Raw genomic sequence first — 18,004 nt, 5'->3', positions numbered from 1 at the left:
AACTGTTTTCAGAACATGGGAGTAGTGATAGTGGAAGGAAGAATAATAAAGTGCATAAAATTTGCTGATGATATGGCGGTGTTAGCAGAAGAGGAGACGACGGGAGGGGTAATAGCAGGAGGGAAAATAATAAAATGCATAAAATTTGCTGATGATATGGCGGTGTTAGCAGAAGAGGAGACGACGGGAGGGGTAATAGCAGGAGGGAAAATAATGAAATGCATAAAATTTGCTGATGATATGGCGTTGTTAGCAGAAGCGGAGACGACGGGAGGGGTAATAGCAGGAGGGAAAATAATAAAATACATAAAATTTGCTGATGATATGGCGGTGTTAGCAGAAGAGGAGACGACGGGAGGGGTAATAGCAGGAGGGAAAATAATGAAATACATAAAATTTGCTGATGATATGGCGTTGTTAGCAGAAGCGGAGACGACGGGAGGGGTAATAGCAGGAGGGAAAATAATAAAATGCATAAAATTTGCTGATGATATGGCGGTGTTAGCAGAAGAGGAGACGACGGGAGGGGTAATAGCAGGAGGGAAAATAATGAAATGCATAAAATTTGCTGATGATATGGCGTTGTTAGCAGAAGCGGAGACGACGGGAGGGGTAATAGCAGGAGGGAAAATAATAAAATACATAAAATTTGCTGATGATATGGCGGTGTTAGCAGAAGAGGAGACGACGGGAGGGGTAATAGCAGGAGGGAAAATAATAAAATGCATAAAATTTGCTGATGATATGGCGTTGTTAGCAGAAGAGGAGACGACGGGAGGGGTAATAGCAGGAGGGAAAATAATAAAATACATAAAATTTGCTGATGATATGGCGGTGTTAGCAGAAGAGGAGACGACGGGAGGGGTAATAGCAGGAGGGAAAATAATGAAATGCATAAAATTTGCTGATGATATGGCGGTGTTAGCAGAAGCGGAGACGACGGGAGGGGTAATAGCAGGAGGGAAAATAATAAAATACATCAAATTTGCTGATGATATGGCGGTGTTAGCAGAAGAGGAGACGACGGGAGGGGTAATAGCAGGAGGGAAAATAATGAAATGCATAAAATTTGCTGATGATATGGCGTTGTTAGCAGAAGCGGAGACGACGGGAGGGGTAATAGCAGGAGGGAAAATAATAAAATACATAAAATTTGCTGATGATATGGCGGTGTTAGCAGAAGAGGAGACGACGGGAGGGGTAATAGCAGGAGGGAAAATAATGAAATACATAAAATTTGCTGATGATATGGCGTTGTTAGCAGAAGCGGAGACGACGGGAGGGGTAATAGCAGGAGGGAAAATAATAAAATGCATAAAATTTGCTGATGATATGGCGGTGTTAGCAGAAGCGGAGACGACGGGAGGGGTAATAGCAGGAGGGAAAATAATGAAATGCATAAAATTTGCTGATGATATGGCGGTGTTAGCAGAAGCGGAGACGACGGGAGGGGTAATAGCAGGAGGGAAAATAATAAAATACATAAAATTTGCTGATGATATGGCGGTGTTAGCAGAAGAGGAGACGACGGGAGGGGTAATAGCAGGAGGGAAAATAATGAAATGCATAAAATTTGCTGATGATATGGCGGTGTTAGCAGAAGCGGAGACGACGGGAGGGGTAATAGCAGGAGGGAAAATAATAAAATACATAAAATTTGCTGATGATATGGCGGTGTTAGCAGAAGAGGAGACGACGGGAGGGGTAATAGCAGGAGGGAAAATAATGAAATACATAAAATTTGCTGATGATATGGCGTTGTTAGCAGAAGCGGAGACGACGGGAGGGGTAATAGCAGGAGGGAAAATAATAAAATGCATAAAATTTGCTGATGATATGGCGGTGTTAGCAGAAGCGGAGACGACGGGAGGGGTAATAGCAGGAGGGAAAATAATGAAATACATAAAATTTGCTGATGATATGGCGGTGTTAGCAGAAGCGGAGACGACGGGAGGGGTAATAGCAGGAGGGAAAATAATAAAATGCATAAAATTTGCTGATGATATGGCGGTGTTAGCAGAACAGGAGACGATGAGAGAGGTAATAGCAGGAGGAAGGATAATAAAGTAATTAAGATTTGCTGATTATTTTTAGTAGGTTATTTTACGACGCTTTATCAACATCTTAGGTTATTTAACGTCTGAATGAGATGAAGGTGATAATGCCGGTGAAATGAGTCCGGGGTCCAGCATCGAAAGTTACCCTGCATTTAGTCATATTGGGTTGAAGGAAAACCCCGGAAAAACCTCAACCAGGTAACTTGTCCCGACGGGAAATCGAACCAGGGCCACCTGGTTTCGCGGTCAGACGCGCTAACCGTTATTCCACAGGCGTATGCTTTTGTTGATGATATGGCGTTGTTAGCAGAAGAGGAGACGATGGGAGGGTTAATAACAGGAGAAAGAATAATAACGTGCTTAAGATTTGCTGATGATATGGTGGTATTAGCAGAAAGAGAGGCGATGGGAGGTAATTGCAGGAGAGAAAATAATAAAGTGCTCAAGATCTGCTGATGGTAGCCTATGGCGTTAAGAGAAGAGGGGACGTTATTATGGATATGCTATTGGAGCTGAATAACAGCTGTGAGCAGTACGGTTATCGGAAGAAAAACAAAGAAGGTAAACGTGCGAATTCTAAATGAGGCAGTAGAGCAAATGGACAGCTTCAAATACTTAGGTGTACTATAAGCAGTAACATGAACTGCTGCCAGAATGTCAAAAGGAAGAAAGCAAGGCAAAAGAAAATTTTAATAGAAAAAGGAGCATCTTCTGCGGACCTCTCGAGCAAGAACTGAGGAAGAGACTAATGAAGTGCTTTGTGTGAAGTGTAACATTACGACGACGTGAAGAGAAGCGAATAGAAGCATTTGAAATGTGAATATGGAGAAGAATGGAGCGTGTGAAATGGACAACGGAATAAGAAATTAAGGTGTGTTGGGAAGAATGGGAGAAGAAAGAATAAAGCTGAAAGTGATGGAAGAGAGAAAGGAATTGGCTAGGTCACTGACTGAGAAGAAATTGCATACTGAAGGATGGACTGAAACGAATGGTATACGGGAGAAGAGTTCGAGGACGGAAGAAGATGTCAGATCATAATATGATAGATAACATTAAGATATATGAATCGTATGCGGTGACAGAGGAGAACGGAAATGATGGAAGATTGGAGAATGCTGAACTTGCAGTGAAAGATCTGCCTTTGGGGTGAAATCCATGAATGAATGCATCATGGACCTGTACTCTGTATATGTAAACCGAATCAAAAATGAAACATAAAACTATTCGTAACACAACTGTAATTCCTTTCACGAAATTGGTACGTGAGTATGCGGGTATATGCGTATGCGTTGATGCATGTGTGTATGCGCGTCTATGTGTGTGTGTGTGTGTATGTATGTATGTATGTATGTATGTATGTATGTATGTATGTATGTATGTATGTGAGCTAATTGACCTCCAAAATAATACACCTCTACCGTGCATTGCTAGAAAGTAAATACCGAAAACTTCGCTATTTCGGCACTCGCATTGTTGCACTATTAGGTTATACATACACTTATGAACAGTTTTTAGAAGGGTAAATTATGAAGAAAACAATACGTGAAGTAAAATTACTGATAAATATTTGGTTCTTTTACGGCATGTTAGTTTTTCGAAAATGGCGCCTGAGTTTTACAAGACTGCCTGAAAGAAATGCCACAGTGCAGATGGCAGTTTACAGAAAAACAAAAAATTAGATAATGAGCTCCGATTTTCATTATGTTTATAACACTGAGAAAGGTTTGGTTTGTTTCATAATTGAACTAACTGTATTGTGTTGTGATATATAATCTTAATTATGAATTCATTCTGAGTAAATTTGTCTATAATAATATAATAATAATAATAATAATAATAATAATAATAATAATAATAATAATAGGCCTAATAATAATAATAGGCCTAATAATAATAATAATAATTGGCCTAATAATAATAATAATAATAACAATAATATCATCATAGTGAGTAACATTTTTCCTTACATAATTTCATGAATTTCGATTTCAGGGAAATTATGTAGTAACGGATCACATTGTTATCTTAGTTTTGCTATTGTAAACTATCAAATTGAAGAAGTATAAATTAATCACAGAGTGAAAGTGCCACTGAATGTTTACATTAAAAACCCCGATCGCTGCATGAGGATAGAGCAGGTAGGTAGAGCGATGAACAAGCAGATCAACGTAGTCGCACAAGGAATTCATGGACTCCTGCATGCCTGCTCTAGATGTACAGAAATAGCACAAGACAAAGTAGACCTACATAATCTTTGTCGCTATGGAATGACATTTTTCATTTCCCTTCCGAAAATCGAATCCAGCTTCTTTCCTAATATTGTTGAAGTCAAGAGGATAGTCTGGTGAAAAATGGGGTAAAATAATGAACAATGATAAAATATATATATTTAAAATAAGACATTTCCTGGACATTTATTCTTCATGGGATATGGCATATCTTTTATATTGGGAATGATGAAAGGTCCTTAACCGCCATTTTTGTATCACTGTGCACAGTGGACTTGACCCTCTCAATGAAGCTACATAATTTGTTTTGGGATATTATTTTTCTAGGCTCTCCTATCTGAAATATTTTCATGCAATATGTTTCTCAAAGTGTAAATTTATGTATAAAGTAATTTTATCACAAATTTATACTATAATTGTTTTTTCATTTTATAACGCATCATTCTTCTGTTTAGCAGTAGACAGAGAAGTGTATCCAAAAAAGATTGTAATATGCTGTTGTGACAACAGTAAGCCAATTCAATATGGGGTATGAAGTGTGAAGCTTGTAAGTAAGGAAGGCTGTCACAGGCGAAGAGATCAGTGAAATTACGAGCACCGGACTTAGCTGCCCAAACCTAGGAGTACTGAGAAGTTCAAAAATGTGATTAGCAATTTGTAACTTCGAAAAATAAGATTGGAAGAGTGCATGAAGCGAAAGGAGAGGTCTACACACAGTGCAGGAGAATTTTAGCAAACTTGTAATTGCCCTGATACTTTAAGGAGGATTATTTTGAATTTTGTTTTTTTTTTTTTACATTTTCTCAAATTCAAATTGCTCCTCACACAATAATTTTTGCCCAATTGCCTTACAAATTTGTACATACATTCCTTTAGAGCTTCTGAAGAAATTCACAGAGCATTTTCATGATCAAATTAAGAAAAGTTTACTTTCATTACGTTTATATATGTGTGTGAGAGTGTGACTAATGCCTACCCACTTCACTTGCGTGATTCGGTTTCTACATACTGCGGATAGAAGGCAGGACTGTGACCCATTTTACAATTGCACACCACTTTGGCGGGCCACGTTATGCATGATGTGTAGCTGTGAAGAGTTATATCGTGTACTAGAGTGAGTGTATGTGTAAGTGTTCGTATAAGTGTAGTGGGTGAGGATGATGACGGCGAGGAAAGGAGAAGGGGAAACTCAGTGCCGGCACGTAGCCTACTCCTGTCGAATAGCACCAAGGGGGCCGCCAGCTTTAACGTTCCCATCCGACGGACGAATCACTATCAACAGTAGTACAGTATATGCCTTTCCTTCATATGCACTGCGGAGAGATTTGAGATTTAACCCAGGCATATTGGTGCACAATTTAGTGATTAGAAGTTGTACACCATCATTTCTCCTAGTTCCGAAGTAGAAATTTTACAAGAACATCTCTGACCCCGCCGGGAATCGAACCCGGACCTGCTAGTCTGGAGGCACGTCATGATTTTTTTTTTGTTGAAAAAATCGACTAAACCTGTCAAAAATGTACATCCCATTATGTGCAAATATAATTTGAAAAAAAAGTCTATCAAGTTATTTACGATGTTAAAATGAAGTTGTAAACAAAATTTGAAGTGTCTATCTTTAAAACTCTTGTGCAAGAAAATTTTTCTATTCGTTTCAGATTTTTATTTATAAAAAAAATAAAACAAGGTCTGAGTAATTATTCAACCTACAGCCTTACAATTTTATGTCTAGATTGGCATAACATAGATACAATGATATGCAAGTTTCAAATGTATGGTAGACTCTGTATCCGACAAAAATATATATTTTATTCTTTTCACCAGACTATCCCCATAAGAAAACATGAAAGACTCCCTTTCTACGTACTGTATGTCTTCGTATCATATGCATGAGGAACTTCACCTTTCTACAACTTTCTTCACTCATCATTAACGCGTACTGCCGCCACTTTTACAGAACTAGTGTTTGAAAGGCACGCGTTGCGACGTTGTTTTAAGAGGGTTACAATGATGCTGGCTTCCTCTGAAGTACCCACCTGTCGCTTCCAGCCTGTTTGAAAGTCTAATACATATCCCATTAAGATAGAGGCTATTGATGCATTGCAGTCCTTATACCTCCAAGCGCGGGCTACAACGATACAAAGTACAATTTCACCGTCCTCTTGCTTCGTTTTTCTTTCAAACGATGATACGCGGATCGGCAAAACGGAGAAACAAAGAGACGAAAAGAGATAGAGATAGAGAAGTAAGGCAATACTGAAGGAGAACTAACCAGATCAGTATTTATAGCACAGCTAGAGTTCTGGAGAGTTGAAGATTTTCAGCAGAAGTTGCACACAATACAAATTTAGAGTGAAACCAATGACTTTCTATACTGGGTGAATAGATTGCTTCCGAACCACAAAGTGGCTACATGACTGTCGGAAAAAAAAGAGCTTCCAAGCGCCGGTTGCGAAGACAGCACGTCATTGATGAGTAAACATAGCTATCTGCGAATCGGTCTAGCGAAAAAAGACGATGCTAGTGCTGTAAGCGCTTATTGGTGTTAATAATTTTATATCTCAAACTGACATACCGATTTATATTGAGTGTTTATGTGTGATGGTTGTGTGTAAATAAATTTGGTTTATTAAGTTCAAAGATGATATCAGGGAATATTCCTGATCTATGACATTTTCAATAAATCCCGGTAGACATCAAGTAGTGTTACAGATAAACGCAAAAAAATAACATAGTGTCCTCACCGAGGAAAATTTTGATTGCATTAGATATTATATATTTACAAAATTCCCCTAAAACACTGTTGTCATAATCCACAATTCTGGGCAAAATGCTACAAAACTACTGAATTTAAACCCTTAAAAATTTACAGTTGTGTAAGAACTACGACTCTGTGATCCGGTAATAATGTGATGATTTTTAGGTGAATTTTAAGGGAAGAGGATGGTTAAATTTGAATTTTTATTCCTAATAGATGCACATTTTTCACTACTTGTATATAGAAATATCATTACTGCAATAACTTAAATGTTTCTGAAAAGAAATTTAGGGCCCAAATAAAAAAATATCAGATTAAAATAATTCACTAAAATGGATATATCTAAGCGTTTTTATAAACAAGTTCAAAATTTCTTCGACGTTTTACTCCTAAAAAGCACGTTCTTCATGAATTTTAGAAGTACTTTCCTACAAATATGTGGTCATATTCTAAAAATACAACAAAATAACAAATTTCTACAGAGAAAAGTTTTCTAATAGGCTAATGAATGTGTGTACCACATATGACGCATGTAGAATTAATTTTCCAAATATGTGTATGAACTCTCTGTATGAAATAAAGCAAGAATGACAAAGTTGCTGGAAATTGCAATCAAAGTAATTTACAAATCGTGTGCACCAAAGCGTTAAAAATGGCATCACAGCGGCCGATAAGACCGTATATGCGCGTTAAATTGTATGTAATGTATTTTTCACATCCTCAAGGAGCATTTTAAAGAATTTTTTTGTTATTTTACTGGTTTTACACCACATTTAGACACCCTCTTTCCTTCTATTCTCGGCCGAGGCTTGCTTTCATATCTATTAGTAAAAATAAATAAATAAATAAATAAATAAATAAATAAATAAATAAATAAATAAATAAATAAATAAATAAATAAATAAATAAATAAATAAATAAATAAATAAATAAATAAATAAATCTACACAAGTGCCAGGAACGAGAAGGCAGACAGGTACAGCATACCGTTGCTTAATTTGGAGTAGGTAATAAATGAAGTCTTAATTATAGGTCTATAATTAATATTTTATATTGATAGTTTGAGGACTATCAAACCACCGATAACACACTCCTCATAACCGGCGCGTGGAATTGTTACTTCCGAGAGTCAAGTAGCCGCTTCGCAGTAAGGAAGTAATAATCCCTGCGCCCCGTTGTTAGGTAATACTAACATTTTAAATTACTCTCTCACGGCGAAAATAATTTTACAAATCGAATTTAAAATGTCACGATATACATAGCTTCTAAGACGCAACTCTAAAGCTGCATTGAAACTACGATCGTGAATTAGAATTCTGTGGAGGATGAGTTCTCAATGCCCCAGCATCGCTCCGTTCCCGCTTTATGCAAATTCTTCTGTCCCCTTATTGTGTGTGCACTCATACAATTGTAGAGAATGGAACTTTGTTTATGCACCGATAGGAGACGAAAGTAATTTTACAGATCGCTCGAAATAGTCATCAGAACAAGAGGTATGGCAACTGTAGTAAGAACGTACGAGTAGGCGGTAGTGGAAGTAAAATGCTTCAAGAAGAAGAAATTTCAAGTGTACAAAAAAGCTTGATTCAGGGGTTTTGGCCCCTGTAAAAAGTAAATAGATAGACTAAGAGCGAGTTACTCATCACTACTGGCAGGCTGGGTCACACAGGTCAGCCGGCGCAGTCATAACACCTACTGTTCTCCAACCAGGAGATCAACCGTGAAAGGAATGTGCTTACTATTGCGTCATCTATTGGAGCGAAGTAGATAGATAAAATTATCGTTATAGCGTCTGTTTAAAAACCATGCGCTCTCCTGCATTTGTTATTTCCTGTATGGAGAGATTAAAAGACCAGGAGATTAACAGTAATCTAATTTTGTAACTAGGGTAGTATAAACATGTGTGTATCAATGTTATTGTTTGTGATGTGAGCACGAGCCAATAGAGAGAGGAGTACCCACGTGTGTGACCTTATGACATCTTACGACATCAACATTCATTCACAGCATTACCCCGCTTCGTCTCATCCGGCAGAGACTTTCTCGTGGTTGGAGCACAGTAACATATCCTTATCATGCAGCAGTACACTCCGTCTTAAAATACAATATTCTTCCACACGTCGCGTTACTAACCACTACGTCTGCTGGCTAAACAATATCATGATGACATTTTCTTGACATGAGTATCCCTCAGCTTCGATCATAGATATTATTTTCATTCTTCCTCTTTCCTCTTCTCCTCCTATGCACATTTGTGATTAAATTTCATTCTTATGACGCAACACACAGCTCGCTCACTAGCCAAACAACCAAGGACAGGGGCCATAAACGCTGAATGGAGCTGTACAGTACGTCGATGTCGACCATTTTCTAAACTGATGCAGTGCTGCCATCTCTTGACGAGGAAACTGTTACTGCAGTGGTTTGTAGAATAAGGTTTGAGGAATCGCGCCAAATTCAAATTTTTCACATTACAAACTTATTTAGCCTAAGGAGGAAAAAAATGGAGACATAACTTTCTGACCTAACTAGTTGCCTAATGAATGTGTTTATAACATTTTTATTAGTGATGTAAAGTTTAAATTACATAATCAAAGTGATTAAAATAATATCCAACATTTTGTTGCCTCTGCAGTGGTGTTAGTGTCTTGTTCTTACATCATTACACAACGTATTTCAGGAGGAGTGACGTGGGGAGTGACGCAATTACAGTTACACAATCGAAACACTTGGACATGTCACTATCAGCAGATTAACTTGACAGCAAATGAGCTATTGATCCCAATAATTCGTCTTATTTATGTTACCGAAGAATTCCAAATCTAGGAGTAGACGTTTCTCTGCGGATGATGCTGCATCAATCAAACTGACCAACAAATTCAGTGCTCTTCAAGCAATGAATGTTGATCAGGAGAACTCAGACCCAGTATCGACACTAGTAAAGGTAAGTCAGAAAACAGATAAGGTTAATGATTGTAGGAGTAATGTATTGATTTTAGGAAGCAGCCATGCAAGAGGTATTTCCTCACTTTTGAAGTCGAAACTGGGCGATGAGTTTGAAGTATCTAGTGTATGTAAGCCTAATGCCCCTCTCAAGAATGTTGTTGAGGATATGATGAAATTGAGTTCAGATTTTTCTAAAAGGGATCATGTAGTTATAGTGGGTGGGCCAGGTAATAGTATTGATAACGATTGTAACTATTCTATTGAGAAAGATGTCAACAATATAATTGAGATGAGCAGCCATACCAATGTGGGATTTCTCAGTCTTTTCAGCAGGTACGACAAGCCGTATCTTCACAGGAGGGTGCGGAGTGTGAATATGCGGCTTGAGCGGACTCTGATGAGACCTGGGGCATCACACATTGGTTTGATAGATGTAAGCCCTATAAGAAGGTATGAATATACGTCACATGGCCTGCATCTGAATGGTAGAGGCAAGGAGCACCTTTCGGTTCTTATTGCTAATAGCATCAGAGGCAGCCATGTTAAAAAGCAGAGTTGTAATATTCTTGTGTTAGTTAATGCTAGGGCTTCTCCTTTTTTAGGTTAAACCTCCCACCAGTAAGATGTTTGAAACAAGTTCAACTAAATTGTAAATGCTCTGATGTTTCTAGTAATGAACACAGTAACTTCACTATTTTTCATCAAAATATTAGAGGATTAAAACAAAAAACTGATGAATTGATCACTTCTTTAGCAACTCAATATCATAAACCTCAGATATTATGTATAACTGAACATCATATGAAGCAACAGGAAATACTACAACTGTCTTTACATGGATATGTATTAGGTTCTCATTTCTGTAGACATGTCTTCCAAAAAGGGGGTGCCTGTATTTTTATCAGAGAGGATCTATTATTTAGTAAAATTGATGTATCTGATATTTGCCTTGAACAAGATATTGAAATCTGTGGAATACAAATTGGTTATGAGATATCAAATTTAATTATCTTATGTGTTTATAGGGCGCCAATGGGAGATTATAAGAAATTTACAACTAACTTAGATTCATTATTGAAAAGACTTTATAAACCACATACCGAACTTGCAATATGTGCTAACATAAACATAGATTATCTATCAGAAAGCTCACGTAAAAGAAAATTAAACTCACTTCTTGAAACTTATAATCTTAGTCACACAGTAAGTTTTCCAACCAGAACACAAGCTGGAAGTAGTACTGCCATTGATAATATATTTATAGATAAAAGTAGATTGAATTCCTATTCAACAGTACCATTAGTCAATGGCCTGTCTGATCACGATGCACAAATTCTAAGTGTTTTCAATATGAGTGAAAAATTCCAAAGTATTAAACTAAAAATAAAAAAGGATTATAAATGCTGAATCTCTTCATCATTTAAATACATGTCTACAAAATGAATCTTGGGAAAATGTATATAGTACCGATACCATTGATATTAATAATAAATTTAATGCATTTTTCACTACATTTACGAATTATTTCAATGAATGTTTTCCAGTCAAGGTGGTGAAAAAATGTAAAAGTAAAAACATGTGGATAACTCAGGGATTTAAAATATCATGTGCTAGAAAAAGGAATCTATATTTAATGAGTAGGAATAGTGATGATCCTCATGTTCTTAATTACTACAAGAATTACGTAAAACTTTAACAAAAGTTATAAAAGATGCAAAGAAAATGTATCTGAATGAAAAAATACAAAATTCAGATAATAAGATTAAAACTATTTGGGATATTATTAAAAATGAAACTAATCGATATTCAAAGAGTGAAAATATTACTTGCATTAAAATCAATGATAGTAAAATAGATAACCCAAAATCAATTGCAAATCATTTTAACGACTTCTATATAAATATTATTCAGAACTTAAACATTCAAGATTGTGCAGAAGATGCTGCACTTGGTTACCTAACTGATGCATTTAACACTGAGTTTTTAGGTCTCAAATGTATTCCCACTACCGCAGCAGGAATCATGCATGTGATAAAACAACTAAAAACAAAATATTCCTCTGGATATGATGAAATTCCAAGTAAAGTTCTGAAAGCTTGTTCTGAAATATTATCCCCTCCGTTAAGCTATCTATGCAATTTGTCAATGCAATGTGGTATTTTTCCAGAAAGACTCAAATATTCAATAGTAAAACCAATATACAAAAAGGGAGATAAATGTACTATAGCTAATTACAGACCCATATCATTATTAACAACATTTTCAAAAGTGTTTGAGAAAGTTATGTATAATAGATTATATCATTACCTGGAGTCCAACAATATATTAGTTTTAGAACAGTTTGGATTTAGAAAACAAAAATCGACAGAGAATGCTGCTTTTAGCTTGGTGGATGAAATACTAAATTCATTAAATTCGAAACTGCATGTAGGTGGGATTTTTTGTGACTTGGCTAAAGCATTTGATTGTGTAGACCATAGTATATTAGTAAAAAAATTGAAGTTTTATGGTATTAAAGATGAGATGTTGGGTTGGTTTACATCGTACTTATCAAATAGAAAACAAAATTTAGAAATAAATGTACCAAATAGTCATAAAGTTACTTATTCAGAATTTAGAAATATTAAACATGGTGTTCCGCAGGGGTCAATTTTAGGTCCATTGTTGTTTCTAGTTTATATTAATGATTTAGCCTTGACCATAAACAATTCATCCCATGTAATTTTATTTGCAGATGATACAAGTGTAATTATTTCAAGCAAACAATACGATCATTTTATAAACACTTCTAATACAGTGCTGAATCTAATGAATGAATGGTTCCATGCAAATAAACTAGCACTTAATGTTGATAAAACCAGTGCAGTCAAATTTAGTACACACAATAGTGCTCAGGTTTCCTATAGTATTTGATTAAATGGAACTCATCTCAAAGAATCTATAAGCACAAAGTTTCTTGGTTTAGAATTGGATAATCACTTGAACTGGAAAACGCATATAGAATGTATTACTCGTAAATTGAGCTCTGCCTGTTATGCATTAAGATCCTTGTCTACTATTGGTGATATAAACTTACTTAAAATGTCATACTTTGCATATTTACACTCTGTAATGAAATTTGGATTAATATTCTGGGGTAACTCGTCTGAAGCTAAACACGTTTTTGTTTTACAAAAGAAAGCTATAAGAATAATGGCCGGTGTGTATAAAAGGACCTCATGTAAAAATATTTTCCGAAACTTAGAAATCTTGACTTTACCTTGTGAATACATTCTTTCCCTAATGATGCTGTATATTAAGAACCAAGATAAATTCAGTACTAATCAAGACATTCATCATTTTAATACAAGACATAAATCAGATCTTCATCTACCCTGTGTTAGTCTAAGCTGTTTTAAAAAAGGAGTTCGCTATTCATGTATAACAGTCTTCAATGCACTGCCTAATTATCTTAAAGATTTGAAGAACAACGAGAAAAGGTTCAGAAAAGAATTAACCAAATTTCTACATACTCATACCTTCTACACAACTGATGAATTGTTTATGCTTGTGAATTGAATTATTCTACTTAAATGACATGTACAATTTTATATAGCTCAATTAAAATATGTTTTTATATTGACTTAATCTGTTTACTATGTATTGTATTTTTTGTTTAGCATAAATGATGAATTGTATGTACTGTAAATTGAATAGTATACTGTATAGGTCAACTGATGAATTGTTTAAGCTTATAAATTGAATTAATCTACTTCATATGAATTGTATAGCTTAACGAAAATAAGTTTGTAAATGGAACTAATTTGATTGTATATGTTTGTATAGTTTGGCTGATGAATTGTATATGTTCTTAAAATGATTACTAGTCTGTGTAGCTCTACTGATGAATTGTATATAGACCTACTGTAAATTGAATGGTAATATGTATAGCTCAACTGATGAATTGTTTATGATTATAAATTGAATTAATCTACTTGATATTAATTGCACAAATTTGTATAGCTTAATGAAAGTATGCTACTTTGTATTGTATATATTTGTATAGTTTTGGCCGATGAATTGTATATGCTTTAAATTGAATAGTAATCTATATAGCCCTACTGATAAATTGTTTGTGTTTGTAATTTGAAGTAGTTTGCATGATATGTATTATCAATTTTTGTATATCACAACTGGTTGAATTGTTTATGCCTTAAATTTAATTAAATTGTTTTGTATTATAATGTAGCTCAACTTATGAATGATCGTTTGCGTTTGTAAATTTAATAATCTGATTGGCTATGTATAGTATACTTTTAGTACAGCCATTGATGTAGCTCAGTCGGCAGACTCGCTGGGCTGCTGATCCGGAGCTGCGTTCGGGCTTGGGTTGGATCCCCCTTTGGACTTTGGTTTCTTCGGAGGTTTTCCCCAGCCGTGAGACTGAAGCCGGATGGTCTATGGCGAGTCCTTGGCATCAACACCTTTGATTTGATTACCCACTTTGATTTGATTACCTGGTTGGGTTTTTCCGAGGTTTCCCCCACCGAAAAAGCAAATGCCGGGTAATATTTTGGCGAATCCTCGGACCTCATCTCAACTCACTACATCTCGCCAAAATGTAAAAAAATGTAAAAAAATTGTACAAAATTGTAAAAATTGTAGAAAATTACTAAATTGTAAAACTATAAAAAATAGTAAAAATTGTAATTGTAATATTGTAAAATGTTGACATGTTCCACATCTTAAAGCTTCATTGCTCATGTAAGATCTATGGAATAAAATAAATGAATGAATGAATGAATTACCTATACTTATTGCTATGATGTACCGAAGTACATATGAAGTTTCAGTGCAGTAATTCTGCGTTTCCATAATATGTTGAAGAAACGGTAGAACGGAGAAAAATTTTTCCTGGCACTAGGATATGAACCCAGTTTCAGCTTTATGTGCTGGCGCTTTATCCATTAAGCCATAAAATTAGAGGGATTCAATCGGCATCGGAACTTGAATCCCTCTCATTTTAAGTTCTACCTACTGTGTTCCCCTGCGACGGCGCCATGTTCCGTCGGACCCCGGCCACTTAGTCACTCGTAATGAGTGCACCTCTGCACTTGTGGTTAGACTGTGTTTCGACTGTCACACGTACTGTGACACGGTACACGAGGGTAGGCCAAAAAAGAGGCACACAGTACTATACTCCAACCACGAGAAAGTCTTTGGGGACTGAGACGAAGCGGGGTAATGCTGTAAATGAAGTTGATGTCATAAGATGTCATAAGATCATACACGTGGGAACTCGTATCTATATTGGCTAGCTCCCACAGCACAAACAATAACACTGATACACACATATTGATACTACCCTAGTTACAAAATTAGATTACTGTTAATCTCCTGGTCTTTTAATCTTTCCATACAGGAAATAACATATGCAGGAGAGCGCATGGTTTTTAAACTGACGTTATAAAAGTAATATTATCTATCTACTTCGCTCCAATAAATGACGCAATAGTAAGCACATTCGTTTCACGGTTGATCTCCTTGTTGGAGAACAGTAGGTAAAACTTAAAATGAGATGGATTCAATCCGGCATCGGAATTGGAATCCGGTGTGGCGTAGTGGGTAAAGCGCCAGCACGTAAAGCTGGAAACCCGGGTTCGAGTCCCGGTGCCGGAGAGGATTTTTCTCCGTTCTACAGTTTCTTTACCTATACTTATCACGGAATTTACTTGAGTAACTTGCTTGGTGGCCGACAAGTGCCCTCAAATAATGGAATAATTATAGACTTAAATAATGTACACAACTAAGGCTGTTAGAATTTGAGGAACAGCATCGGTACTGATTTTCAGATCTTTGATAGTTATCGTTCGGAATTTTTTGACACTTGTATATATAAAAATATAGTATTCAAAAGAAACGGCGAAAATTGAAGTGATAGAAATGCACAACAAGATTGGAGCTCTTCTTCCCAACCCAAATTCCCTTCCAAGGACGTGCGATCGCTTACGGTACCTCTTATTTACTTCTTCTCCCAATTCCCTTTCTTTCATCGTCATTGTTGTATTGTTTAGTCAACTGTCCGAAGATAGATCGAACCTCACAAGTGATACCAAGAAGGCAACATTTATACGACAACTAAGCCAGGAGATAATGGGGTAGGGTGGCCATTCCTTTCTCTCTCCATTGCATACATCGCCGACTAGCTACATTTAAATTTTCTGTTGAAATTACTTGCGACGAAACATATGTCTGAATTATAGGCTAAATTAGTTTTCAAACGAACAGAATTAAACACAAGAGTCGGCAATATTCCATTAATCTATTGCTTTTATTTGCTAATTGTCCTGTAATAATAAGTAAAAAACTGTAACCATTTTAAAATAAGCGAGTTATATGTTGTCCAGTGGGAATACAGGGAACTAGCTAATACTTACTTACTTACGAATGGCTTTTAAGGAACCCAAAGTTTCATTGCCGCCCCCACATAAGCCCGCCATCGGTCCCTATTCTGTGCAACATTAATCCACTCCCTATCATCACATCCCGTCTTCCTCAAATCCATTTTAATATTATCCTCCCATCTACGTCTCGGCCTCTCCAAAGGTCTTTTTCCCTCCGGACTCCCTACTAACAATCTATATGTATTTCTGGATTCGCCCATACGTGCTACATGCCCTGCCCATTTCAAAAGTCTGGATTTAATGTTCCTAATTATGTCAGGTGAAGAATAAAATGCGTGAAGTTCTGCGTTGTGTAACTTTCTCCATTCTCCTGTAATTACATCCCTCTTAGCCCCAAATATTTTCCTAAGAACCTTATTCTCAAACACTCTTAATCTCTGTTCCTCTCTCAATGTAAGAGTTCAAGTTTCACAACCTGCAGAACAACCTGTAATATAACTGTTTTATAAATTCTAACTTTCAGATTTTTTGACAGCCGACTAGATGATGAAAGCTTCTCAACCGAATAATAACACTCATTTCCCATATTTATTCTGCATTTAATTTCCTCCCGAGTGTCATTTATATTTGTTACTGTTGACTAGCTAATGCTAACTTGTAAAATTTAAACTAATGAATTACATAACATTAAACATTCGTGAAAAATCAGTATGAAAACAGTAGGCCTATCAGCCATTTTTCGGTATTATATCTGCAGTTTCATCCGACAAACATTTAGTGCATTGGACACTCTATATAACGAAGCCCGTATGATAAAATCAGATAATGCGATCTTCTATCGTTGTGTTAAATGTTTCTCGTTACAATGATTACGACCTTTTAGGATCACCTTGTTACAAAGAAGCGTTTGTTCCCATCTCACTGTTCACGAGATCGTTTGTCCCTTGAGTGGACTGAACGAAATTCCTATAATCTGTCGAGAAGCTCTTTATTTCGTCACTTTGCTCGAGGGTCCAAAATTTAAAACAAGCAATAACTGGTTACAGAGCTTCAAAGAAAGGATCGTCTTCAAAGTGGTGGTCGAGAAAGACAAGCCCCATTAGTGTTGCTGATACTTGGCGTGCAAATGAAGTGAAAGACATCGTAAAAGGAAAGGGACCTAATCAGATTTCAATCCTGAAGAAAGGGGGCTGTTTTACAGAAAGTAGCCAGAAAAATGATCGGTTATAGGAGAGAAAATGGATAGAGGGGGAAGCAATTTTAAAGCTACACCTCACAGTTCTAACTTGCACAACTGGTAGAAGTACCAAGAAGTTGACTGCGTGCGCTATTATAAATACAAAAACCGAGATTGAATATATTTTTATAGAGACTTGACTGTTGGAACTAATTGTAATGTAATGGATATTAGGCTAATGATGTTATATTCTTGTTCAGAGCAATTATGTATAAAATTGAAGAATTGAATAATAGCTTCCAGTAAAACATCGAATCCATTTCTCAATGGGAACAGCAACGACTGATAGGTTATCAGTTCTTAAACAAATTCGAAAAATGTTTGAAAGAAGACGGTACACAGTTTCAGCAGCTCCTTTCCTAATTTTTCCTAGTTTCGATGAGTAAATGATATTT

General features: G+C 36.2%; 1 protein-coding gene across 1 annotated transcript in view; it reads right to left on the bottom strand.

The window, feature by feature from the left end:
- The window catches only part of LOC138711999 (probable G-protein coupled receptor No18), a 1,860,709-nt gene that overhangs the window by 780,702 nt on the left and 1,062,003 nt on the right, over window positions 1–18,004 (bottom strand). The gene's annotated exons all lie outside the window — the stretch shown is intronic.

This window comes from Periplaneta americana, chromosome 13 (genome assembly GCF_040183065.1).
Source record: "Periplaneta americana isolate PAMFEO1 chromosome 13, P.americana_PAMFEO1_priV1, whole genome shotgun sequence".
In the NCBI taxonomy this organism is placed as follows: Eukaryota; Metazoa; Arthropoda; class Insecta; order Blattodea; family Blattidae; genus Periplaneta; species Periplaneta americana.
The sequence above is the reverse complement of the archived record's forward strand: the minus strand, read 5'-3'. Positions and strand labels throughout refer to the sequence as shown.